Here is a 25,175-nt window from a genome sequence, read left to right as displayed (position 1 = left end):
GATAATAGATCTACTTCGACACAGATTCCTTATGAAACTCTCTCTTAGCAAAATTTGTTCTGGACGTGGAGGAGGCACTGGGTTAAAACATTGCTTTCTTTGGGGGGTTAATTTAGCATTTAAATTCTTTTCCTCTATTGACTTCTTTTGTGGAAAATTGGTCCCCTATGTACAGCAGAATTTAGCTGATACATACATTTGTGGTATGGGAAAAAAAAAAAGCAGTTTTGTAGTAAAAAATTCTCCCCATAATGCTGACAGCATCATGGCTTGTGGACGTGATTAAGATGCATACAGCAAAATCCTGACACCCAAACCAGGAGAAGGTAGTGCCGTCCAAAGGGGTTTGGTTACTTTCTGTTAGCTTTAAAGCTTTGCCAGTGATTAGGAGAGAGAATTAACTGTTTTGCAGCTTTGGCCACATTTCAAAGCACTGTGCCCTATTACACTGAGTGCTGAACAGTTCAAGCCCAGCAACAACGCACAGCAACAGCAAGAGGCTGGGTTGGTTTCTGTGCTCAGGGCTGATCTTTTACTCTGCCTCTGTGGTGCTTGGGCTCTGTATGCACGTCATATTTCCCAGCTGCATGAACCCCTTGCAAACACATCCAAACCCAGAGAAACTATGACTTCCTTGCTGGTTCGTGATGCTTTTTTGACAACAGAAAAGATGCTCCCAGCTGAAATTCCAGGACTCCATACCCAGGCCAACATTTCTCTCCTGAGGAATTTACAAACCCTGCGAGGCAACATCTGGAGTTCAGCGGTCGTGTCAGGGCCTGCTTGTCAGGCAGGCAGCTCCCCGCCACCTGGGGCAGGCAGGCTGAGCTTGCAGCCCCAGACTTTTTCTGGCTCTCCCCATGGACAGCAGGATGTCCTTGAGGGCTCTCAGAGAGCCCTGTGGCTGCACGAAGCCCTCTGCACCCTGCAGAAGGGTATCCTTCCCTTGCCTCTGCACACAGACTCCTCCACGCCTCTCCTCAGGACCTGTCCTCCCCCTTCGTTGCAGCATGGGACATTTCTTCTGCACTCCTTTTTCCTGCAGACTGATGTCCCCTCTCCCTGGGGCTGTGAGGAAGAGGCTGGCAGTGGCTGTTTTCAGTATACCCTTGTGGGGGATGTATAGATGGCTACAGTTCCCAGTTTGGCAGTGCTCCCAGAAATAGCTCTTGCAGAAATATGTATTACTGAAATGACCTAAAAATAACCCAGTGGTAGCCTGAAGCGTGTATACAGTTGGAAGATGAAGATGCAGGAGGTACAAAATGCTGCTCTGCCCGCACCTGTGTCCCAGGGAGCACCTTTCTGGTGGTGTAACTCCTGTCATGGTCTGCGTGCCCTGCCTCACACCCCCACCAACACCTCCTGGTGTGAAGGACTTGCCTTGAAAGATCACACCTGCTTTCAGGAAGGGGCTGGGTGGAGGGAACCCCAAGCTTTGGGGGCACCTACACTTTACCTGCACATCTGAAATGAGCCCCTAAGAGGTACAAGGTCTCAATGACCCCAAACCTCTTCCAGCACCTTGAGCAGATCAGTGGCCTGATGGTACCTGGTGCAGGCAGCACATCACGGAGCAGGAGCCAGGGCTCCCCACTCTCCACCCCCAGCACCACTTCTCTTCAAAAATGTTGTAAAACACTCAAAAAAAAACAAACTACAAAAACAAAACAAAAAACAAACAAACAAACAAAAAACCCCAAACCAAAACAGCTGCTCTCATGTGCAATTAGTTTTAATATTGCATGCTGTACAGAAACAGAGTCAAATTAGCTTCAGCAGGTTTATCTCCATTTTTAACAGCAGCATGTGAGAGTCAGTAGAGTCCTTCACAAATCCCATGTCCAAAATGAATATATGAATATATTGAGAAATTAGCATGAAATGGACAATATGGCAAACTTATTTCACATCTCCAGACAAAGACAAATGAAAATCAAGAATCTCTGCAGCATCCTAGAAAAAAAAAGCATCTTATTGAATAAATTACACTTGAAAAGGCAGCCGTGTTTTCTTAATGGTCAGAGATTGATTCTCAGGACCAGAAGCCTGAACCAGCAAACAAAGTACCCACTTCTGTCTGCCCTGTTCGGAGAGCTTGCAGAGCTGAGTAAATAATTCTTAGTAGATAATTTACCCACACAAAAGCTTTCTTCTTTTTTTTTTTTTTTTTTTTTTTCGTTTACTGGATGTCAGTACCTTGATTGTGGCTTCCTCTAATTTATTTGTAATTCAAATTTGGTTGTCCAATTTATTATCTTTCTCCTGTCCTAACAGGCTAGATGGACTGTGAAGGGTCTGTTACAAGTATTTCAACCTGTCTGTTCAGAAAAGGGCTGAGTTCATCACAAGCGACATCACACAGGATTGGGTTTTTCCTCCATCTGCAACAGCGCAAATTTTGTCATCGGGAAAAGCACTTTGGGCTGCTTTTGATAGGCTTTATTCCATTGGAGGATGTTTGCTCAAAGCTTCAGACCTGGAAAAGTGGTTGTACTGTGATCTGTGTATCAGCAGGGCTGAAATGCAATCTTCTTTTTATTACCTTCACTTGAAATAGCAGCACCTGCAGCCACAGGCTGGTCTGCCAATGGCACAGTCAGACCCTCATCCAACTGCCCGGGTGCCTGTGCTCCAGGAAAATGTCCTGAGGAACTGGGACCGTGCTGTGTTCAGCAGTGTCCCTTTTAAATGTACTAATTGCAGAGCACACAATGAAGGGAAATGGTGGCAGCAGTGGTGGATGAAAGATTTTGTCCCTCATTAGGCAGGTTGAAGCTTGAGACTCTGGTAGAGCTTTGTCATCTCAGCCCAGCACTTCTGCTATATGGCAGTATTCAAGCGTGCAAACTTCAAATGGGTTTTCTACAGGCACTCATGCAAGCCAGACTCCATCCCTCACATGTCTGCGGAGAGCAAACAGACAAGAGATGGGAAGCCTGGGCAAAGGGAAGCCTTTTCCAAACTGCCAGCAGCACAGCTCCACTTAATGTAGTCCCTGCCGCAGCCCCTGGAAGTGAAAGATGAGAAAAAATAGATCAAGGACAAGTCAGCATCAGACAGCCATGTCTTAGGCAGGGCACCAGCTCTCCATGAATATTTGCTGCCATTCACACTGCTGCTTACGGCTCTTTCTTCATTACGTAGTTATAAAAAGACAGCCTTAAGTGTCGAATCATGAAAATCTGAGCAGAGGATGAGATTTCAGAGTGGTGCTCCTCAGTTACAGTGAGGCTTTACCTAAAGAGTGGTGGTCAAGGGATGACCACCTCAGGTAGCATCTTTATAACAGTTTTACTGTATAACCCGGTAAAAATCAGGCAAAACTTGGGCAGCTTACTTATCATTTTCATTTTCACTTTGTTTCCTTGCTTGTTGTGCAGGTGTATGGGGGGCAGTGTGTTTTGGGTCTGGGTTTGAACCGGGGTGGTTTCTCAGCCCTTGGCAGCCCTTTCTGGAGGAGACCTGAGCTGGGAGGGAGAGCTGGGAGGTGGGGCCGAATTACCTGAAGTCCTTCTCTGCGTGTGTAAAAAGGCACAGCTGCTGTTCAGAAAAGCACAGGGACCAGCAATACATCCAGCAGAAAGAAAGCAGAGACCCAGAGGGAAAAAAAAAAAAAGAAAAAAAAAGTGTAAGGTAGAGTTGTTGCTTAAAATAAATTTCAGCTATCCCAATTGCCCCTTTTATGTACCACTGGCAGAGCAAACTTTCATGCTAAAAGCTGAGGAGAGACAGGAAGGAACCGAGGCCTTGTAGATAATTCAGGAGTGACACGCCATGCTTGAGAAGTGCTGCTGAAAAATGCATGAGAGCAGTTTTGCTAAAAAATGGACTGTGGAAATGCTGGCTTCCTTGGAGGAACCACGAGAATAAATAGAAAGAAGCAAATGAGCATCAGAGTGAGAACAGACAGCTCTCAAAGGCTGTCCCTTTGAGAAATCCCTGAAGTGGGAATGCCACAACCTGCTGCTGCCCTGACAGTTTTTGGGACAAGTAAAGCTCTGCCCATGCTGTGAATATGGGTGAGCGAGTTAGAGGACTCATTTATAGGGCAGGCCTGCGCACCCCAGCAATTGCAGCAGGCAAGGAGCTGCTGAGGAAAGAGCATCACACCAGGTCCTCCTCCTTGCGACTCCATCTAGAATCCAAACAGCACAGGGACCTAGCAAAAAAAAAAAAGTTAATTTGCAGATAGGTCTATAAAGCAGGACTGAGGATGCCATCAAGCAGCAGCACTGCCCGCTTGCTGAAGTGCTTCCCAGTCTGGGGGCAGGCTGGGAGGAAAGTGAGCTGTGTCATTGCCTCTTGTGGGGCATCAAGCATGGGGACAGGGTGAGGGCAGTGACAGGAATGGAAATTTAGCGCTGCGCTGACAGCCTGATCCTTTAGCGCGTCTGTGTGTGTGTCCCCATAATCACCTTTTAATTAGCACCAAGCCTAGAAATCAGATAACTGCTTCAGAGCCTCTCTCTCAGGATTTTTAAGGGACCCCTCCATTGTGCAGTTTAGTGTTAGATTTACAAAGGAGCTTGGAAACCCCTGAGGTGTGCCAGGCACTGATGCCGTGTCCTGGGTGCAAGGGGCAAAGCATCCCCAAACGAGAGGAGCGGGGAGCTGGGGGAGCCCCGGAGCATCTCCCTGCCCTCTCCCTTGCAGCCACGGCGCCTGAAGCCCAATTAGGGCTTGGCCAGCCCAGCTGATGCCCAGCTGCCAAGGCCCAGTGGAAACCCTCACAGAGTGGGGCAAGGGTCTCAGCTGGCCCCAGCAGTTGCGATAGTTTTACCAGGTCCTTAAAACATCTTCAGTGTCACCAGTCCCGGTCAGAATGTGACAAAGGCAAAGCACAAACTGACACAGTGCAGGACTTGAAACCGACTAAATGCCCTTGAAACTGACTAAAATCAGAATTGGCTGAAAAGGGAATTTCGGGGAGAAAATAGCACTGTTAATTTTTTATTTCTCCTGACTTCAGGAGGAGAATGGATTTCTTCCACTTGTGTTTCTTTAAGCTATGGGAAAGGAAATTCCATGCAAAATTGTTTTATTTTCTTCAAAGCTGTTGAGACACTCCAAATTGATAACTTAGCATTTCATGTTATGATCTCAGGAGGAGAGCTTAGGTCTTTAAAATACTAAAACATTTTGATTTTCATAAAAAGTGTTGAATTCGTTGATCCTATCACTTTGACATGCTCTGTGACAGCGTATGCTCAGCAAGTCCACAAAATTTTGGGACAACCTGTTAGAGCCTCAAGGAATACACTGAACAAGTGCTATACAAAGCATGAAATATGAAACACAAAAACATAAGACAGAATGAAGTGAAACTCTGCTCTGATTTCAAATCATGCATAAACAGATTTTCTTCCAATAAGCATTGCTCCTGATTTTTTTCCACTCCCCTTGTGTTTTCCTTGTGTTTTATTTTTCAGGAAAAGTAACAAAAAATTGGTATTTCCACCTGCTCCAAACTTTTGTTATTCTAAGCTGGATACCCTCAAAAACGAGCAGAGAAAACCATTTAGAAAATTTGTACCGTTTTGTTGTCTTCTTTCTGCTGATAATATGGTCCCACTAGAAGGTACCAGTAACCCTCCATGGCCAGATTTAAAGATCAAGGAGATAAAAGTCGGTGGCTGCATTCAGGACCAGTTTTCAATAACTATTGCCCAGCCCTTAAAAACAACCAACCAACCAACAACAACAAAACTTGGAAAAGTATAAAATGTTGTGCATTTTTTTAAAAGGAGACAGCCCTTACTGGTAGCATCTGTGCCTTTCATGGACCTTTGCAAATTGTACATCTTTTCCAAATTTCCTACCCCAAGGATCTTTCTGAGAGATGAAGGAGCCTGAGTGAGCCTTCTTTCAGCTCCTTCTGTAAAGGTTGTACACTGATGTCTTGCTGCAGAAATGCTGTCAGAAAACATGCAATGCTGCTTTTGTGGCCAGCACAGCTTCTTCTGCAACACATGCATTGCTTTCTGATTTTTAAGTTAAGGGAGCAGCATGGCTGTCTTCTCAGGGGTTTCTCTCCATTCCCCCAAGGAGCAGGGGTGGGAATGGAGATGGGTGGACCCTTGCCCAGCACCAAGGTGGCAATTCATGCTTTCCTTTATTTACAGAGTGCATGTTAGCATCACCCAAACACAGAGATTCAGCGCTTTTCACCCTGCTTTACAGCTCTGCATCTTTTTACCGGTGAGCCAGCTTTCAGCTCACACAGGCTATGGCTGAGATTTGGAAATCCAGTGCATGCTTGTCTGTGCAAAACATCAGCTCCTGCCTCCCTCCTTTCCTCCTGCCTTCCCCGCAAAGACAAGCCAAAAACCTCATCACTTTCAGTGATGGACCCCGCTGCAACATAGCCATGTTTGGAAAGAAAGAAAAAACAAAACTGCAGATGTACTGCCTTGCAGCTTCATTTGGAGAAATGAGAGTAGCAAGCTCTGGAAATAAATCTGCCTCTCGCTCAGCACCAGATAACCGGCAAGTGTTTGTCCATCTGCCGTAAGCAGTCAAACTGTGAGCCTGCCAACGCGATGCTACGGTGGTGTAATCAACTGAAGCTTTTTTGGGCTGGGTGCTGTGCCCGCACCTGGGGTGGCCAGGGACAGAGCTGCTCCTCAGCACCCTGCTGGTGGCTGGGTGGGAGTGGGTGGGTCACGCATGAGTGCTTCCAGCCCTTTGCAGCTGTCCCTCAGATCCCCATGCCAGGGTCTCGTCTGCAGTCACTTGTATCAGTTACCAGCCCTGTCACTGAACTTCTGCCTCAGCATTTGGGTATGAGCCCCTATTGTAATCGCCTTTCCCCGCGGTGGCCTTACATGGGCAGGCGGTGTGGTGCTTGTAATGTATTCCCCTCAACATCCGCAGCAGCTGGTGGTGTGACCCCAGAGCCCACGCCAGTGAACGGCCTCTCCGCGAGTTCAGCTGGTCATGAAACCCATGGTGGAGTCACCTTGTTCTGCAGGGCTTCCCAGAAATGTTGCTGGGTGCTGGCACTGCTCCGCATCACCATTATCATGTCCCATGGCCAGCAGCATGGTGCGGGGGATGAGGTGGGAATGATGCTGTATCAGGCAGAAAAAACAGAGACCCCAAGAAAACATCAGGAAGATTACGCCGAAGTTGTAGCTCATTAAAGGAAAACATGCTGAGATGTTTTTATGTTGCTGCTACTTATAAAAGAGCCAGTTAAGACCACTTATTATGGTAATTACAGCAAGGTAAAGAGAGACCTAGCGAAGATTACAGCACTTCAGTACACCATCAGTGGGGCTTAAGTAAAACGTATTTAGGACTCAAACAAGGCATCTCCCACATGCCTGGGCAGGGGATAACAGCTTGGGTGGCTGCCCCGTTCCCACCCCCAGAGAAGGGGCAGAGGTGGGCTGTGGGGGACATGGGCCCCGTGGGTGACCTTGCGGCGGACAGGCGGCTTGAAGACCACTCCATCACCACCTCCATCACGCTGTTTGCTGCAGGGTCGTGAATCAAGAAGGAGGCCGTGAAGACTCATCTCTGCCACGTGACATGATGCCTCTGGCAAATCCCCCGCTCACACCTCCAGCTCCAGCAGCTGGGAGGAACTGGACCATAGAATTTAATGGCCCTGCCAGGACTTGTCCTCCCTTAATTTATCTAATCCCTTTCTGATACAGAATTTATGTTGTCACCTCTGGATGTGGTGTTATCTCAGACTGTGTACTTTTCTGCACATAGATTTATGCCAGGCTGTAGTTAAAAATTCTCCTTTATCCCTTTTCATAAAGAGTACCAACTACTTGATCCTGTTTTGGTTTTGGTAGAGCCTGTGTTTTCAAGGTAGGCTCCCCCAGAGTAGAATTTCCCAAGACGTTAAGAAATTCCAGGCTTCTCTTTCCTGTACTTCTGTCTCAGATCCTCACAAAGAACCTGCATCTCTGCATGACCCCGTGCAGGGAGCATCTCACAGGACATCACCATGGGGTCTGCTGCCTTCTTAATTACTGGCACCCTCAGATCTTCCGTAGCAATCTCTAAGGTGCTTCATGATGTCGGACACCTTCACCACCATCATGTGCGTGGTGGTGAAGACCTTATAGCTATCAGGAAACCAGTTTGGCTATCCTTGGTTCCAGAGACAGCTTGTTTCTGGAGTTTATGAGCTGATACAATGCCTAGAGCTTCTACTCCACTTCCACAAGGTCATGGGTGGTCTGAAGGCGATACTCCCTGCAGTACTCAACCCTCCTCCTCAGCTAGATTGTTACCTAAAAATTGCTTCACTAGCAGCTGGTTTGCTTTTGTGTGAATTATTTCTTTATTCACAGTTTTCTGAGGAGTCAGGGCTGGAGAAGCCTGCAGCCATCTCCTCTCTCACTGCTTCACTCCTGCTGCAGTCAAATTCTCCTCGTGTTGATTGTCTCCCACAGCCCTGGGGGCTCCCAGTTCAGCACAAACTGTAAACGAGTTGGTGCAGATCGTGTTTTCTCACAAAGGAGTAAAATGCAGGTTTGGCTCCACACAACTGGAGTCCAGTCTCCTAGAAGGCCACAAGGCATCAGACAAAGCGATACTCCAGTTGGGTTGTCAGGTTACAGCCACGTAGGGTATGTGAGAAGCCAGGCCAGCCAGCAGCAACCATTTCCCCCATTAACAAATACCCAGCTGGTGCTTACTGTGCTTGCTGTCCTTTCTAACCTCAGTGGCCTTGCATGGAGCTTTGCTCCTGTTGCCCTGGCTGTGATGGTGGCCCTGGAGAAGGTTGGGAAGGGATAGGAATACACTTTCCATCTTTAATCCAATTTAGAGTATTTAGAAAGGGCACTTGGTGACATTTTTAAAGGCTTTGACATGGCGATGAAAAAGATTTTGCAAACAAATGCATGCATCCAACATGGGTGTTGGGTTCTGAGTCCCATGTAGAAGAAACTCCACACCAGCCCCTCTGCTGGTCTGGGTGGCTCTCCTGCCCACAGGAAGGTGTGCAGGTAACACTGCTGCACAGAAAGGGTGGGTGTCGGGGAGATCTGGTGCAGAACCAAGCAGCTGAGTGTCTCCAGGTGGCAGAAATGACTGATCCCAAAATAATGTGTAGAAAAGCTTAGTGGCAGCCAGAGCTCCCCCAGGAATGCCAGTGCCAGCATCCAGCACCCGGTGCAGACATGATTTACATGGGTATGGCATGAGCCTATGCTTTGGGGCAGAGGTGCCCCCGTGCTGGGGCTGCTGACACCCGATCTGCATTATCGCAGGTATCTGGAGATCAGCTGACTGCCTTTATTGAGAACAAGCCTGATTTACGCCCGCAGAACTGAGGGCTGTAGCCAGCTTAGATTTCCACTTCTGCAGCTGCAAGCAGATGCACCGACCCTCTGCAGCCAAGCCTGGTTCTGAAACCTGCTCCCTTTTATAGAGGCAATTAAACCCCTCATGTGCAGCCTTGACATTAAAACATATTTACATTTAAAAGCAACGTTTTGTAATAAAGTTGTTTTTTTTTGTTTGTTTTTTTCTTTTATTTTCTTTTTTTCTTTTTATCTTTTTATCTTTTTTTCTTTTTCTCTTTTTTCTTTTTTTCTTTTTTTCTTTTTTTCTTTAACCAGTGTATTCAGATGCCAGAGACCTCTGACTGGCTGATTCATGCCTTGTTCATTTTTCCGTTCAATCCATTTTCTCTGAAAAGGAGACATAAGCAGTGAAGGCAATATAGTTTTATTGGATCCAATGCACTGCCACTAAAACAAATATATGTACACTCAGGCCACTACACTTTTATTAAAACAAATAGAATTTAATTCAAACCAGCATTCAATAGCTACAGTTTGTGTGTGTGTGTGTGTGTGTGTGTGTGTTTAAAAGAGATGAAATTAAATCCTACCAATACTTTTGCTCAATATGTTCTCACAATCAGATTCATTTGACCCAGGCAATATATATTTATCATAGGTAACACATTTTTATTAAAAAGAAATTTACAGAAACCAGGTTTCCTTTCGGCATACAGACAGAAACCCTAACCAAGTGTAAGCTTAGATTGGGAGAACAGATAGGAGTGTTTTGATGGTTGTTTTTTATGCTGGTAAAATGCACTAGATCCTACTTAGGAATTTTTTAGACTACCACACTTAGATTCATGGATTTTTTCTTAGAAAAGAGGCTTTAGAAACCAGTGTCTTTCTAGAAAAGCTGCACTTTGCTTAGTCCAGACACTGGCAAATAAAGGCAAGCCAGGGAAAAGTGTTTGCTGCTCACTAAAGCAGGGGATTAGGACTAAAATACCTGACAAACAGGGGGTCCCTGGTGCTAGGTGTGGAACAAGGGGCTGGACCAGTGAGACCAATACAGAAATGAAACTGGGTCATAACTTACAACAGTGATATTTGCTTAATCACTATTCTGCACCTGTGTTCATAGATGAGATTTTTACAGACACCGAGGGGAAGTCTATTTCCTTATTTCCTTTTCTCATAATGTGCTTCTTAAAATCCAGCCTGGATTTCCATGTGTGGCTAATAAAAACACAGTTTAAAAAAAAAAAAAAGAAAAAAAGATGCACTTCCTAAAATTTCAGCTCTTTATTCCTCAAGATCCATCCTGTGATCTGTAGAGGGTATTGTCTCTCCTAGTGCCCTCTCTCTTTCCACTTCAGTTTCTGAGAGAACAATGCAAAACTTGGGCTAACAATTTTAAACTGAAAAACGTAAATTTAGGTTGGATATAAAGAAGAAATTCTTCACTCAGAGGGTGGTGAGGCACTGGCACAGGCTGCCCAGAGAAGCTGTGAATGCCCCATCCCTGGAGGTGTTCAAGGCCAGGTTAGACGAGGCCCTGGGCAACCTGATCTAGTGGGTGGCATCCCTGCCCATGGCAGGGAGGGTTGGACCTAGATGGTCTTTGAGGTCCCTTCCAACCCAAATCATTCTGTGATTCTAGCTCAGAATCACAGAATTCACCATTCACCTTTTGTCTTGAAAATGTTTTGCAAAGAAGGGACTGGTCCTGCTCTTCAAGCCAAACTGTTTTCTCCATAAGAAAATCACCCTGGGGAGGCTGCTCAGATGTTCCCCATGTGACAGTGTAGCACAGGTCTTGGTCCAAGTCAGGAGAATGTATGCATTTAATTCTCACGTGCCCATGTGAATTTCTTTCCTTTGTTGTTGGCAAAGTTTGAGAAGGAGAAAGAAAATTATCTCATTATCTTGTATGAAACTAGCTGTAGCGTGTAGTAATGGCCTCCTTTGAGCTTGTACCAGTGACAGAAACGGGTGTGCCAGCACTGCAACCATCCAAGTGTCGCCTTGGCTCTGTTCAGACATGACACAGTGGGAAAAAGGCACATCTCTGACCACTGAAGCATAACTTCTGCTGCTGCATGAGCCCCCCTGGGGCAGGTAGAAGATGTTGGGTTTACAGATGTCAAAGCGGTGCTGGTGTCAGAAGGGAGTGCACAGAAATACAGAGGGGGTCCGGCAACGGGGGGAGCCTCCTGACATATCCCCCTGTTTTTTTCCTCCTGCATCTTACAAGGCATTGAGTTGCGTTGACCTTCCCTCCCAAATCAAGGGCTCTCTCTGGAGCGTCAGTCAGGAAAGCATCATTAGATAGTGGTGGTAGGGGAGCACCATCCCCTCCATATGGGCTGAACAGCTGCCTTTGCAGACTTCCCAGACGGGGGGAGCAAAGGATTAAGTTCAAGACCCACATCCAGGCATCCTCCCCCATGTTGTGCAGGTGACAAAATGCTTCCACTATTTCCAATCCCCGTTGTCAGAGGCCAGTATTGCTCCCGTGCCTCCTTCCCCGTGACGACATTTCCAGTCAACAGCTCAGCAGCTGCGCCTGCCCGTCAGGCTTCTCCTCCCTGCCAGCCTGGTGCAGGGAGAGGAAAGAACCCGACCCCGCTCCGAACAATTTTAATTAATACTGACATTTATCAAGCCACAGAGGAAGCAACTGCTGCTCATTGCTTGGGTTTATGTGAAAATAGTAGAAATAAATGGAACTGTCATAAAGTTGTAGACCATCCCATCTTCATTACTGTGAACGCGTGGGAGAAATGAGTTGTGAGCAGCAAGAGATACAGGAGCTTGTGGGGAAGCTGATGGACTGCCCAAGCGCTAAAGCTCTCTCCGAAAAGCAGGCTGTTTCCTAAATCAATCTGTCTTCCCTGCTTGTAGACACACAGGCCTACTTGGGATGCCCGGAGGCAAGCCTGCAGGCACAGTGAGCTGGTAAATGCGGTCCCAGTCCTGGCTGCATCCCACACCTCTCTGGAGCCAGTGGACCTTGTCCCTTGCGTGGTCTGGTCACACCATGCTCTGAATATCCTCTGGTGCCTTCAAACCAAAAGCTGGATCCTCCAAAGGGCTGCTCCTTGCCTGCCCAGTGCCTGCCAAAGGAGCCAACAGGTCTGACACAGGCTCACAGGCTTGTTCGTGCAAAGCACAGGTAAGGTCTTCTCATCCCACAAGCCACCTTACCAATTTTCTGGTCATTCGCAGGCATTTTCAGTGTTGGTGCAGAAGCAGTAGTATTATCCCAGCTTTCTACCAGGGCAGCCTTTGGATGTTTCTTCCTGTTTATTGACAGCTAAAAGTTCTTCTTTGAACTCCTCTATACTATCTATTTCCTACCAAAAATGTAAACCACGGAACAGAATCATTTCTTATATCCTGTCTCATGGGGGCAGAAAAAAAAATGCTCCTTCTGCACAAACAGAAAATAAACATGTTCCTTCACCCTAGGCGGCCTTTACTGGAGCTTAAAAGCAACAACAAAACACTAAAGAATAGTTGACTTTAGTGCTTGAAGCACTAAAAATATGAAGCATCTATATGATTGGACAGTACTTTGTGTGATTTTCCTTGCAAGAGATAATATCTGAGCTGATGTGCAATGCTAACTGGACCACTACATGCTTAAAATATACCCTATCTATGGAAAAAATATTAAACAAACAAACAACTGTGAACCTGTTAAAAACTGAGTTTCTAAGCAAAGTTTTTAAGGGCATGAGGAACTGTTTTGTAATCTGTCTGCGAAGGTTAGTTCCTCTTGTGGCCACAGACAAACCCAGTGGAGACCCCTTGGGGCAGATATCTCTGGTGTTGATTTGGGTCATATACGTTCTGATATGGACCTGCAGCTCTGCATTGACACCAAGTACACTTCAGAATGACATTTTTGCCTTCCATGCCTTAGAGCAGCTCTCTCTTCCAGGGACCAAGGCATGTAATCACTCATCAATGCTTTCCCAAGATCTGAAATAGGGCCAAAAGCAAATGAAAACAAAAACCCCCCACAACTCATATACATATATATATATATATATATATTTTTTTTAACCTCAAATGCATGTTTTGTGAGTGGACTCATGAAGTTCTGTGAAGTGCTCAGAAATTACAGAATCAGACTCTGATGGTATGTAGATAGCTCTAGGGCCACAAAGTGATGGACAGACTCACACACACACCCACCTACACAGATGGTCACATACAGAATCATAGAACCGTAGAATGGCTTGAGTTGGAAGAGACCTCAAAGACCATCTAGGTCCAACCCCCCCTGCCATGGGCAGGGATGCCACCCACTAGATCAGGTTGCCCAGGGCCTCGTCTAACCTGGCCTTGAACACCTCCAGGGATGGGGCATCCACAGCCTCTCTGAGCAACCTGTTCCAGTGCCTCACCACCCTCTGAGTGAAAAATTTCCTCCTAACATCTCATCTAAATCTGCCCTCTTTTAGTTTAAAACTCCCTTGTTTAGTTTATTCCCCCTCGTCCTGTCAATATCTGTTGAGCAAAGAATTGCTCTCCATCCTTTCTGGATTTAGTCGTAGTGCTCAACCTATCAGGATATCTTCTGTGACACTTATTTTTAAAGTAATTGCTTAATACAGTACAATAAAGCAGCCATCCTGTAGTGACTTTCAAATGGGACCTCCAATTCTGAAAAAAGCACTGCGAATGACAAATTATGCTTCCAATATCACTGAAGTAAAACCCACCTCTTTTTCCTGCTGTGGCTCTAGCCAGCAGCAACTGTTGGCTGCTGATAGCTACAGACAGAGCATTTCCCATTCAGGAAACAAATATTATTTTATTTCATAGAAAAAATATCCCTCGTAATGTCAGCTATAAAATACAGTAACTGGTCTTCAGCAATACATTGAATTATACACACCTAACTGTATTGGAGACCATAAATTCATCAGATGGTGCAGGCCAGGGGGCTTGTGGAGTGGAAGGGATTTGTCTCTTGCCCCCTCCAGGGAGAACTGTCACCCCACCGCTGAGATATCACTTGAGTGGTGGCTCTCCAGGGGCAGAAAAGGCAGAACTTGCTGAGTCTGTTTGCGATGTGCTTATCTATTATTGACATTCATATCCCATAATAACTCAGGGAATAAAAATAGAAAATATACCCACTGAAAACATTCTTTGGATCCTGAAATGACAAATTCCTAGTGCAGAAAAGAGACTGATTGGGTTCCTGCCAGCCCGGTCCCTGTGGGCAAATACCTTGCCATCTTCCATGGTAGGTTTGTAGAAATGCACGTTTGTGAGGATGTGTCAGAAAGCATAAAGGAAAATCATACGCAACGTTAATACCACTGACATGGCATTAAAGCCTACTAGCAGCAGTTCAGCAGAGTTACACCATGCATGATGACAAAGATGATCTTTCCTATGTTTCCCCTACTTATTTTTCTCTATTTCTGGGAGCTTTGTTCTATTACTTTTCTCCCCATGACATTCTCCTTTGACCTTTTCTTCCATCTTCTCTAAGCACCATAAGGTATCCTCTTAACAGCTTCTGAGAGATACTTCCTATTTAGCCAGCCTTGCAATGATAAAGCTAACTAAGAGTTGAATCTCATTTTCAGATGTGTTTTAACAGAGAAAAAAAAAATTGCACTGAATGTAACAAAATATATTTTTCAGACTAAATGAACAGTTTTAATTGTGTTTTTTTTTTTTTTTTTTTCCCCATGCTGGTAATGATTTTTTTCAGTGCTGTGTTATTTCCATTATGACTTGCATTGTAACTCCTAATCTATCTCAATTTTGAGCAACTAATTGTGAGTTGAAACACAATGTAGTCTCTTTAAAATGAGAAGTATCCTTGCGTAAACTAATGAACAACTTTGCTTGGTATCATTAAGTTTCTGCAGCACTTTTTGCAGTGCCTACTGCTATTTCACCCTCCTGTAGTTCCCTCATCAAGGGAGTTTCATTATGAACAGTTTTGTCAAGGACAAAAAAAAAATCACCTGATCTGAAATTTCAATAAAATGGTGAGACTATGTCTTCTGAAGTTGCCCTTTTGGGGGAGTTTTGGTTTAGCTCCCAAACTATGAGTAACATCAACTTGTGTAACAAAGACTTCTTTGGTCGATGATTCCAGTCACACTTATCTGACTAATTCAGCATTTTTAGGCCCACATTGAGACCAAGGCCTTGTTGCTTTTAATAAGCCATGATTTCTATTATAAACCTATGAGTCATGTTTATTGTTTTATGCATAGACTTTTCATTAGAGATCTGTGCCTGAGATCTATGCAGAGCTCATTGCATGTCAATAGCTACATTGCACTTGTTATAAATCATGCAAATGTGGGGAAAAATTTGACCTGATGCAATCTTCAATATTACTTCATAAAATTGTAGAGTTGGACTTAGAGCCCCCACACCTCTATGGGAGACAGAAAGCACAGGCTATATTAGGGAGATAAGAACAGTGTACCCCTAATTTCAGTCTATTCATCTCCCTTTTAATGTAAACAATCAATCATTATAGAAGTAAGCACGGTATCAATCCTTTCCCCACTGAGGTCAAGCAGTGAGTCTGAAGTGAGAGAACAAGACTCACTGATAGAAATGACAGACGGTTAGCGCTTGCTATGTTTAATTGGAATGAATGAACTTGATTATTTGGTTTCCAATAAAGCAAAATAAATGGTACATAAGTCCATAAATAATGAAGAATCTTTGGTTATTTCTTTGTTATTATTTTTGATGCTGAGAAGTGGGTCACTTGGAATGTGCATAAACAAAGAAGATAAATGGCTGGAAGAGGAATGAATTTTCCATAACCTGATTAAAGGATACGTCTGGCTCCTTGGAGAATGTTATAGTGCTTAATGATTTTGTTGTTGCTGTTCTTAATGTGTCTAATGTTTGCTGTTTAAGAAAATCAAGAAAAATGTTAAAAGGTTGCTCCAGAAGGGAGCTGCCAGCCAAGAGGAGGAGACAGCCTTATTTAGCCTGCAAATTCTCCACCAGCAAACAGAGGAAAGAGAATGGACCCTTCGACCCCCAGCACAGGGTAAAAACTCAATGCACCTAAAATGAGGGGCTGGAAAACTCTGCAAACCCTATGTGTGCCCCAGGACCTGGGTTTGGGGAAGAAATCCTAGCAGCCTCGACCTAGAGGTACCCCTATAGACCCAAGATGTTCCGTTCTTCACCATCCTCTTCCCTGGGACTTGACATCACTGCCGCTGCCTGAGAACTGGAGCATCCCCAGACTGGACCAGCATGGAGCTGGCCACCTACGCATGAGCTCCCTTGCATCCTGTGACTAGGAAAACAGGCTCAGCCTCTTCACTGTCTGCCTCCTCATCATACATACACGACCAGGAACGAGTCCCAGGTGTGGTGGGTCCCCCAGCCCAGGGTGTGCTGCCATCCCGCAGCGATGCCCCACTGCATCTCCCCACACTAGCAAATCTTTGCAAAGAAAAGAGCAAGAACAGCCTGCTCTCAGTACAACAATCCATTCAGTCGATGCCTTGATACAAATTTAGATGTGAATGTCCCTGGATCCCACTGCTTAGATATAGGATCTGCAGCCCCATCAATTTGCACAAATTCCTGGTGTTAGCATGCCCCTGTCGCCGTACGAACTTCACTTCTCTCCCCAGCCGCTTTATTAAAATCCAAGTGTTCCCAGGGTAGCCCGTGCTCTTTTGGCAGTGGCTGTAAGGCTGGACTTAAAATATTGATGAGCTGTATTATTGTTTTAGCATGCTGCTAGTATGGTTTTGCAAAGGACAAACTAGTGGAGGGAACTGGCAGATGTTAGCAGTTCATAGTGACAAAAGTTGAGAAAAGATGCATTGTCAAAGAAAAGACAGGGCTTTTTTTTTCTAGCCTGAGGGCTTTCTCTCCACCAAATTTTGAAAAGTCTGCTACAGACAAATGGAGATGTGAGAACCCCTAAAAAAAGAAGGTGCAAAAAACTCTTGTAATACCATATGAAGTCTCCTTTGCAGAGTGAAATGACAAGCACCTTAACCGCAGCAGCTGCTGTTAGCTATCCCCTAAATGACAGTTATGAGGATGATGACAGTAATAAAATATCTTTGAAGGATAAAGCTTTTATTAGAGAAAAATTAACTAAATTAATTCAAAGTATTAGTCAGTAATTTGTCACAGAAAGGTTGATTTTAGCTCTTTTTAGAGTCAATACTTTTCAGGAGACTTAGGAAAGGCTCTATTTATTTCTTGCAGATATATTTTCTTCTTGCATAGCTACTTCTGTAATATCATCAAGCTGGTCTTTGTTAGCGAAGGATCCTTTTCACATTGCTCACCATTTTAGTTCCCATAACAACAGAATACATTTGTATTGGAAACTCAGCTTCTCTGTGCTCTTTTGGGGTAAGATTGTTTTCTCCATTTAAAGGAAGCTCGTAGCACACTAGAGATTTGTGCAAACCTGAAAACTTGCATGGTTTAACACAGTAGGTGACCGTGCTGAACTACCATATTTAAACAACATCTTCAGGTGGAGTGACAATTTCAAATGTCTGCAGCTTTTGGCTGGGTTTATACTTCTTGCAGCCAGAGATTGCTATACCATATCTGTATTTTCTAATTAAGATATGAAGTACATGTTGTTGAATGTGCCTTTTTAGATTCCAACAAATTCGTTGTGTGTTTATGGAAACACACAGCCATACCAAAGTTGGCTAGCCTAGCAAGGTTTATCTTCAGCCTATAGCTCTTTCTCTGAATTCAATACTGCAGGCACAATTTAATGCAAACCCAATTTATGACTTAATGCTCCAGGGACCGTAGTGGGAGATTGTTACATTATTCTTTTCTAATCCTATTTGTGTTTTAATTTGCTAAGTCTGTAATGAGGTGCATGCCTTGAATAGATTCAAGATCTTTCACATTGCTTTTGACTTTGTTTAATATAATAGATTGTACAGTTTGCATTCAGAATTGAGGTGTTCCAGTCAGTACTATCTCTTCATTTTCAAAACTAGAGTGAATAAAATTATGTCCTGAAAGTAATTGTATCCATGTTTCCTTGTTTATCACTTAATGGTTTATTTCCTGTTATAATTTTCTGTTACAATATGTGAGGTCACAAAAATCAATTCTCTGTGGACTCTGACTTGACTGTTTGAAATTACTCCCCAAAACACTCTGAAAATATTATGGAGAAAATAAAGCATTCAGTGGTAAGTGGCTGGCTATACTAATTTTTATTTTATTTTATTTTATTTTATTTTATTTTATTTTATTTTATTATTTTTTGTATTATTACTTTGATTTTTTTCTGCTGATGAAACTATAGTAGAAAAAGATAAATAGAGCAAAACTTCAGCTACGGGAAATACCCAAGTGATGTTAATCAACTTACCTTTATTTATGCCAATGATTTGTGGTGACATTAGTGGGAAATCTGCTTCAATATATCCACAGCATTTTTGTTCTAAAATTTATCGTCTGTGATCACAGTTACCGTTCATCTATATGGAGAACAGAAATCCCATTTCACAACTTTTGTATATGTTAACTTTGCTTTCATTCTGTTTGAGACAGGAAAAAAAAAAAAAACTCTCCATAAAATATTTAGTTTTAGTCTCATGATCATATTATGAAACACAACATACTATAAAAACATAATAATTCAGAAAGAAAAAAAAAAGGAAAAAATTCAATGCTTGATGATCTTAGAGGTCTTTTCCAACCTAAATGATTCTATGATTCTTTGACGGGTGGGGAAGGAGAGAAGGGAGGGAGTATGGAAAGCAGTACTGTTGCAGTGACTTGGATCATAACTGAACTCTTTTCCCAGACAGGATGCAGTTCTAACAACATTTTTCTGACTGGTTCTCCTTGCTGTATCATACTAATTGCTGTCCTGAGTCCTCTTCTGCTCCTAAGAGCCATACAGGGAGGTTATCAGGCTTTTGGTTCTAGATGGATGGTCAGAGACATTTGCTGGTTTCTGAGCACTGGCACTACAGGAATCTCTATGATACACACAAAACATATCTGGATAAATTGCAGTATCACTGGTCCAAATTAAGCTGTGAGCAGATACTCTGCAAAATACAGGGAGTAGTGTTTCCACTGATGCTCACCTTTTGGTATTTTGTATGGGTGTCAGTTCTTGTGTGGAGGAGTCCAGTCAAGATGTGTCCCAGCTAACTGCCTTCTTGCAAGACTAGTCAGCCATTCTTCTTGAAGATTTTACCTATAGATAAAAAAAAAAAAAAAAAAAGCCAGAGGAAATCTTTCCAGTTGTTTTTGCTCTGTAACAAATGTCTCCATTCAATACATGGAGCCTGTCGGGACAGCACAGCACAACCATACCTTACGAGTCGCAAATGCAGGAGTCTACATATGCTTTGGAACAGTGAAAACTCTGGTAACTTAGTTAATATCTTTATCAAATATACTTTCTCTTTACTTTTCACATAGCTTAGAGAACTAATAAATCAGATTAAGGGAAATCTTACAGAAAACTTACATCATATTGTGAGCTGCTCTTAATTCATGAAGACCTCACTCATGCTAACAGATTTCTCAGTTCCTTTTTTTCATCAAAGTGAGTCTGAAGTCACTCCAACCTTCCTCAAATTTCAGGAGAGGGAGAATGAGGAGTTTCACCTCTCTGGCTCTAAACAGATGGGTGCCGGATCAATTGCTGTGATACCCTTATCTTCCATTTCAGACACAGCTAAAATCTCTCATAAACTTCTAGATTTTGGTGAATCCAGACAGCAGGAAACTGGTAAACACTAGTGAGGTTTTACGTTGTCTGACATTTTAAGCTCTGAGAAAATAATCCATAGGTATAGCAAAACCATCTAAGAAAACTCTAATACCCTACAAGCAAATAAAAGTTATCTTTATTTCAGATGGCTGAGAATGGAAAACCAGCCTTGTCAGAGTAGTCCTAGGTTAAGAGTAATTATTTTTGGATGCAGTGCTGTCTAATTTGTTATAATGCACCTGCTTCCACTCACACCAGGAAGCATCTGGTGATGGTAATGATGGGAGGACACAGGAGGAAGACACATGGGGTTTCTTGGGGGATGAAGTAGCCTATCAGCAGGCATAATAAACAGAAAGCACCCAAGTTTAGATGAATGCTTTTCAGATAGTCGTCTTTGTAGACCACGAGCGGCCTTTGGAGTCCATCCTGGTCATCTGGAGCTAATTGCTGGGGGTCTAATTGCTGGGGTTCCTGACACCAGGACAGGCACAATACACCACTATTGCTTTATTAAATCTTGCTTTAGCACAGAATAAAGAAAAAAAAAAAGAATTTGCAGGCTGTGTGAGGACTGCCTCCCTGCCTCCAGCAGACATGACCAAACGGCTTTTGAAATCAGAGTCAGGTCATTTAGAGGAAGGGCTTCTGGGCATGAAACTCACCAACCCAGAGGAGAGGAGTGGCAGTCACTGAGATGCCCCAGTGGGTGATGGAGTAGGGGATGGGGAGGGACTGGAGACAGCCAGGCCACCAGCTGGGAACTGAGCATCTTAGAGCACACCAGCCAGGCCAACTCAGTGTGAGCATACCAGTAAGGGTATAAGGTTTAGGTAATGTAATGGCTATACATGGGCTTGAAATATTTAGATGGCTTATTGGTTCGAAAACATAGAGCCTGGAGGGGTCAGAGCTCTTTTGTGCTGCTCAGACCTCCATCTCCTGCTCCGTGCTTTGTTCAGCTAGGCAAGCAATGGCACTCCTGGCTGATGGCCACATCCTACACCCCCAATCTACCACACAGAGCCTGGGTTACATGTGAAGGAACTGCAAATGTTCCCTACACCTTCAGAAAAGTTTAAAGTGTTAATGTGGCATCCAGCATTCAATCCCCAGCTGTGTGTGCATGCAATTGGCCCCACCCTGCATGTATTCCCAGGGAGAGGGGACTTGGCCATCTAAAGCCGTTCAATAGTGAAAGCAAGATGCTTGAATCCAGCTTTGCAAGGCTGCAAACCTTTTCACAGCTTCCACCTTCTCCAAACCCATCAGTGCCACCTCTGTTTCAATTTCATGCAAAGATATGCCTCTCTACTCTGCCCTGACATAGCCAGACTCAGAAATTAGATGAACTTCCCTGGTTTAGGTTGGAAATTAGGAGAAATTTCTTCTCAGAAAGAGCAGTCAGGCATTGGAATGGGTTGCCCAGGGAGGTGGTGGTGTCACTGTCCCTGGGGGTGTTCAAGGAAAGGTTGGACGTGGTGCTTAGGACATGACTTGAATGGTCTCAGGCAGAGGAAAGAATTGAGTGCATTATTTCCCACTCCCCAGGTAAGCACTTTCATGCTGAGCTTTTATGTAAAAGCAGGGCATGACGCGCTTCTCATACTTTCCCTTTTACAAGGAAGCAGCAGCACCTGTGCTTTGCCCCCAGATTACCTGTGGAACCCAGAATGAGAAGTAGCACTATGAGAACATACCTTACCTACTGTAGTTGGCCAGGGAGCATTTCCCGTGAGAGGCCTCCTGTTTCCACTCACGCTTTGCACTAATAAGGGGCACCTCTCACCTGCAGGTCACTGCAGCTGAGGCTGCTCTACAGGAAAACCAGGCTTCTGCAGACCATGTAGAGGCAGGCAGGGAAGCACTTCCAACAGTAGCAAAAAAAAATCAGTGCCCACAAGATAAAACGTGTTCAGTGGGTAATACAGTACCTGCATGCTAAAATTCCTGGAGGTAATTAGACTTCGGTTTTACATATGCTCATAGCTTGGTCACAAGCATATTTTCCAAAAAACTTTAAATATTTTGTTACAATTCCTGGAAGACGGAAATCATCCATTCCTCCATGAATAAAATCGGATATTTGTGTTTGTTCCTTTATATAGATGCATGTAGGAAAGTGTGGATGTACATTCATATCTCCCTGTTAAACCTAATAATACGCTGTAGAGGTACCTAACTTTATAATAGTTACAAATAAAATAAAAAGGGAAAGCTGTTAGGTGCTCTTTCTAGGAAGCTTAGACAGCGGTAGCTGACCTTTATCATGGCACTAGCATGCATTAGCCAAAATAATACTTTAACAGTTTTTTAGCACCAGGCTATATGTTCTGTTATAAGGAATAGCAAATGTTTAATCATAAATATTTTAATGGCTTCAGGGATTCATGGTATTCAATGACTGTGTTAAATGATAATAATCACATCTGGTTTATTACTATAGTAATTCAGCAGCTTCTCTTCAGTAGTTATTTTTTATTATATGTGCTGTGCTACTGTCATGGTCATTTATAGCAGTAATATTTTAAAGTGGCTCATTTGTTTGTTTAAGGACAGTTTCACAATATATTTCTGTATTAATATACATTTTGTACTATTATTTCCAAGCTGCCACTGGAAAATTGATCCTGGCTTGTTACGATGAGAGGGGCTGGAACTTGTGCAGAATGCCAACACCAAGAGCGAGGGACGGAGCAGATGGGTAGTGTACTGGTCTCCACTGGGGCTGTAATCGCTGTTGAGTCTTATTCATAAATGAAGGGGTCCATTAAGAAATAGTTAACTTGCAATAAACATGAGGGAAAGATTCGAATCAGGCAGAGCACAGACAGAACTAGAAAAATGCCAGAGCTAAACCACCAAAAAGCAACTGGATATGGCCATTTTACACATTATTACCCAATGATGCTCCCATTTTTTTGCATGCTAGTGCATTTACAGTGAAGGGACTTTCACCAGGGATACAAGGGAGAACTGATTGATTTTGCTGATCATTTTATTCAGATACCTGCCCACTCAGTCACGTGGGAGAGATCTCTTTATCTTAATGGGATTGCTCGCAAGAGTAAAGGTTTGGAGGATCAAGCCATATATCAGCAGAAATGGGAAGAAACTAGCAGGAGTTAGTTATCAAATTAGAGGAGGGACCACTCAGGACTGAAAAGATCTTCCTGTCATTACTTTTTCCCCTTGGAACTGCAATTTCTAAAGCCTCATGTTCTGCAGTTTGCTGCACTTCCTGACCATTGATGTCCTGAGGCATTTGGGACTCAAGTTATTTACCTGGAGAAAGTCACAGGCAAACATACAATACAAAGGAATCGCTTGGAGGGTGACACCTGTGAAGACGAGGGCCTCTTTCATCAAGCCCTGATAGCACTACCTTGCCTGGCAGCCCAGCCCTGGAAGGTTTCCATTGAATTTAGGGGCAGCAGAGCAGCTCCTGGCCATCAAGACTTGCATCAGAGCTTGCTCAGCGTGCTGAGAACTTGCATTGCCTTCATAGCTGGTGCAAAATAATTAGGAATCACATTAATGGGTGGGAAAGATAAAGGCAATTTGTAAATCTTGTCTCTGAGAGAAAAAAAAAAAAAAAGGAAAAAAAAGTAGAGCAAGGGTTAACTTTCTGCTCTTATTTTTTGTTTATTTCTCTCTTTTTCCCCTTCCTTTCCCGCTTTTAATGGCCTGGTGAAGGCAGCTCTGTTTAGTTCAGCAAAACCTCTCCACCACCCCACCACACAGGATGTATTGAGTTGTTGCAGTAAAAGTTAAAAGGAAACTAAGGACAATTATTAGTGCTTCTTTCCTGCTCCATTTTCTATTTGGTTTGATTGGGTGGTGGGCTGAGGGTAAATGGCTTTTATAGCGCTGAATGATGAATGACTCTGAAATAGTCTGTAACCAGAAGTGCCGACTGACATGCTGCTGATTTAACTTACATGCAGGGTTATGTTTGTATAGAGTCACTTAAATAAACATGTGTTAGGCTGGAGCCAGCTATGCCAGCACTTCTTTGCTTCCCCTCCACCCTCCATTTATCACTAAAAGATAACGATAACGATTTGATCTTCCTATCAGTCATTCATTATATTAATTAATTCAAATGTAATTGTTTTGAATGCCTCTCCATTGCTGTGGGTACTTTGTACAGCACTTAAAGCACATGCACTATCAGAGAACAAAATAAATCCTCAATAAAAAGATACACTCATCAAATGGGCTCCTTCAAACTAGCAGTCCCTTTCATCCAGCAATTATCTCTTTAGCTTTCAAAGCAGCCTCTCCCTAAATGCTCAGGAAAATAAATGGGTCCAGGAGCTTGACAAGGAGTTCAACTAATCCTGGCTCTCACAAAGGGAGCCAAAGCAAATTCCTCTGTGAAAAAAAAAAAAAAATCTCTGCTGGGAGATCCCTCTTTCCCGTACCCTTACTTACCTTTGTGCAATGCTTGTTCTTTTGTGGCTTCTGTGAAGCTTCATCAAACCTTATGAAGGTCTTTATTCCCTTTATGGCTTTTTTTGTTTCCCATGTGAAGTGCAGAAATAAAGTTCCAATGCAAGCTTTAAATATATACTTACTGGCATTAAAACCCATACTTGTGTGTGATCATAGCAGGCAAGTCAGGATGTGACAGTCTGTGTTTAATGTGTGAATCAGGGAAGAGTGCAAAACCAGGATATGATTTTATGCAAGGGCCCTTCCTCTGAGTAGTTCTGCTTGCCTTTGGGACCTCAGGCTGACCTAACACTCGGCAAAGCCCTTTTGCAAGATTCAGGTGGGCTTAGGTTTTAAAACCAGAAATACATGGTTACTCCAGGTGTCAGCATGAGATAACATCTATTGTAAGAGTGTGGTTTGGGCAAACACTGATGGATTCCTTTCACATGTAGTAGTAAAATGCAGTAATTTAAAAATCCAGTCAATTGCCTTCATACTGATTTTAATCTAATACTCTATGTATTTATCTCCCATTGCTGTGCACTGGGAGTGAGCGCTGCCTCACAAGAGCCAGTCCCCAATTTCCATAGCAGTCTCCACATTCCACAGCCACATGAAAGATAATCTACCAAAATTAGAAAAAGGTTGGATAAAATAGTACACTGGATTGTTTATCTTAAACATCGTCTGATATTGCCAGGTTTTGTAAAACACCCCGGGGTCTAAGT

General features: G+C 43.6%; 1 long non-coding RNA gene across 3 annotated transcripts; it reads right to left on the bottom strand.

Moving 5' to 3' along the window:
• Positions 1-2,388: 2,388 nt before the first annotated feature.
• LOC118252806 (uncharacterized) lies at positions 2,389-24,611 on the bottom strand. 3 transcript variants are annotated; one of them, XR_004780254.1, is made up of 5 exons: positions 24,445-24,611; positions 19,373-19,485; positions 18,646-18,754; positions 3,506-3,543; positions 2,389-3,010 (listed from the first exon to the last, which is right to left on the bottom strand). It is a non-coding gene; the product is annotated as an uncharacterized LOC118252806 (long non-coding RNA). The 3 variants fall into 3 exon arrangements; XR_004780255.1 differs by lacking the exons at positions 2,389-3,010; positions 3,506-3,543 and adding an exon at positions 6,979-7,073; XR_004780256.1 differs by lacking the exons at positions 2,389-3,010; positions 3,506-3,543 and adding an exon at positions 9,526-9,662.
• Positions 24,612-25,175: the final 564 nt, after the last annotated feature.

This window comes from Cygnus atratus, chromosome 2 (assembly GCF_013377495.2).
Source record: "Cygnus atratus isolate AKBS03 ecotype Queensland, Australia chromosome 2, CAtr_DNAZoo_HiC_assembly, whole genome shotgun sequence".
In the NCBI taxonomy this organism is placed as follows: Eukaryota; Metazoa; Chordata; class Aves; order Anseriformes; family Anatidae; genus Cygnus; species Cygnus atratus.
The sequence above is the reverse complement of the archived record's forward strand: the minus strand, read 5'-3'. Positions and strand labels throughout refer to the sequence as shown.